This window comes from Chrysochloris asiatica, unplaced genomic scaffold, assembly GCF_000296735.1.
Source record: "Chrysochloris asiatica unplaced genomic scaffold, ChrAsi1.0 scaffold00109, whole genome shotgun sequence".
In the NCBI taxonomy this organism is placed as follows: domain Eukaryota; kingdom Metazoa; phylum Chordata; class Mammalia; order Afrosoricida; family Chrysochloridae; genus Chrysochloris; species Chrysochloris asiatica.
Genome location: NW_006408627.1, coordinates 516,344 through 519,231, shown reverse-complemented (window position 1 = coordinate 519,231; position 2,888 = coordinate 516,344).

Below are 2,888 nucleotides of genomic sequence, written 5' to 3'. Positions count from 1 at the left end.
CTTTACTTGCATGGGACATCAGTCATCTTGTCCAATGATTTCCACATTCTGTTGAGTTACCTCTCTTTGGAATGGGCACAAATACGGATCTCTTCCAGTTAGTTGGGCAGGTAGTTGTCTTCCAAATTTCTTGGCATAGATGAGTGAGTGCCTCCAGTGTAGCATCACTTTGTTGAAAGATTTCAATTTGTATTCCATCAATTCCTGGTGCCTTATTCTTTGCCAATACCTCAATGCACCTTGAACTTCTTCCTTCAGGATCATTGGCTCTTAGTCATTTGCTACTTCTTGAAATGGTTTTACATTGACCATTTCTTTTTGGTACAGTGACTCTGCGTATTCCTTCCATCTTCTTTTGATGCGTTCTGCATCATTCAATAATTTGCCCAGAGAATCCTTCAACACGGCAAGTAGATGTTTAAATTTTTTCTTCAATTCCCTCAGCTTGAGAAACGCTTAGCGTGTTCTTCTCTAGGTTTTCCAACTCCAGGTTTTGCACATTTTGTTATAATATTTGACTTTGTGTTCTCAGGCTGACCTTTGAAATTTTCTGTTCAGTTCTTGTACCTCCTCACTTCTTCCATTTGTTTTAACATCTCTAAACATATTGTCAGGAGGGACCAGACGCTGGAGGGATATCATGTTTGGTAAGGCAGAAGGTCAGAGAAAAAGAGGAAGACCCCCAGTGAAATGGATTGGCAAAGTGGCAGAATCAATGGGCTCAAGCGTGGCAACCATAGTGAGGTTGGACCAGGATCGGGTAGTGTTTCGTTCTGTTGTGTATAGGGTCACTATGAGTTGATGCCAACTTGATGGCGACTAACAACAATAGCAACAACAACAATGCTGGAGAGTAAGTTTCAGTGTCTCTTCTGACATCCATTTTGACCTTCTCCTTCTTTCTTGTCTTCTTAATGACTTTTTGCTTTCTTCCTGTATGACATTCTGGATGTCATCCCACAAGTATTCTGGTCTTCGGTCTTAGTGTCTTATTCATCAAATCTGTTCTTCAGATGATCTCTAAATTCAGGTGGGATATATTCAAGGTCAGATTTTGGCTCTCATGGACTTGTTTCAATTTTCTTCAGCTTCCACCTGAATTTCCATATGAGCAATTGATAGTCTGTTCCGCAATCTGCCCCTGGCCTTGCCTTGTTTGGGCTGATGATATGCAGCTTTTCTATTGTCTTTTTTCATTGATGTAGTCAATTTGATTTCTGTGCATTCCATCTGTTGAGGTCCATTTGTATAGTCGTCTTTTATGTTGGTTAAAAAAGGTGTTTGCAATGAACAAATCATTGTTCTTGCAAAATTCTATCATGCAATTTCCAGCATAGTTTCTATCATCAATGCCGTATTTTTCAACCACTGATCCTTCCTCTTTGTTTTCAACCTTTGCATTCCAATTGGCAGTGACTATCAATACATCTTGAGTGCATGTTTGATCAATTTCAGACTGAAGAAATTGGTAGAATTCTTCCATTTCATCATTGCTGGCTTTAGTGGTTGGTGTATAAATTTGAATAATAATGGCTGTAGTGTTCGTTGTAGGTGTATGGATATTATCCTATCACAGACAGCATTGTACCTCATGACTAATCTTAATATGTTCATTTTGATGCTGAATGTGATGCCATTCCTTTTCAATTTGTCATTCCTGGCATGGTAAACCATGTGATTGTCATATTTATAATGGCCAACACCAGTGAATTTCAGCTCACTAATGCCCATGATATCAATTTTTATGCATTCCATTTATTTTACAAAAGATTTTAGGGTTTATTAATCCTCTGGTGAAAAATCCACAATCATATCAGAATCTTTATTCCTTCTGTTATCCAATCCACAGCTCATTTTTTGCCAGTAGCAACATTGGACTTTGCAGTCCCCCTGACTTTCTTCATTCTGTTTTTGTGTTCCTTGCACTATTTTCTTGAGGTTTTCTGCTCATACAGGCCATGTCTTAAAAGTCTGTGCTTGGGTTCATTTTCCTTTGCATAATCCAATGAATCATAAATCATGCTAAAGCCACTAGTGTCATCACCACCAAAATGGCTTCTGAATCCAAACACAAAGATGACATCTGGTGTTGTCTTATACATTTTGACAAGTTTTTCCTGAATTTCTTTCTTAGGTACTATTGCCTTATGGGGGTGAAAGACATCAATGACAATTTGTTTCCGCTCAAGTAGTCATGAACTTCCTGGTCTGGATAGTTACTGTGTCCTCCATGATGGGGGCAGACACTCAGGCAGCCAGTGAGGAAAAGAAGCCCATTTCATTTTTTACAGTTTCCAATTTTCCTAGATTCATACTTCGTACATTCCATGTTCTGATTATTAATGGATGTTTACAGCTGTTTCTCTTCATTTTGAGTTGTGCCCCATCAACAAATGAAGGTCCCGAGGGCTTTACTCCATTCTTATCATCATGGTCAACTCTACTTTGAGGAGGCAGCTCCTCCCTAGTTGCATTTTGAGTGTCTTTCAACCTGAGAGGCTCATTTTCCAGCACTATATCCGACAGTGTTTCTCTGCTATTCATAAGGTTTTCAGTGACTAAATATTCAGAAGTAGTTCGTCTTTTCTTATTCCTAGTCTATCTTTGTCTGAAAGCTCATCTGAAACCTGTCCACCGTGGGTGATCCTGGTATTTAAAATACCTGTGGCATAGCTTCCAGATTCACAGCAACACACAAGCCACCACAGCACGCCAAACTGACAGAGCGGTGGAGGAAATTCTTGGAGTCTTCATATTCTACTAGAAAAGATATCAAGAAGGAATTAGACTTGGCTGGGTGCAACCAACCTTTGCTGCATTGCTGATACGTTATACATGATGGTAAGACTTTAATTTGTTGTTGTTGTCAGGTGCCATCGAGTCGGAAC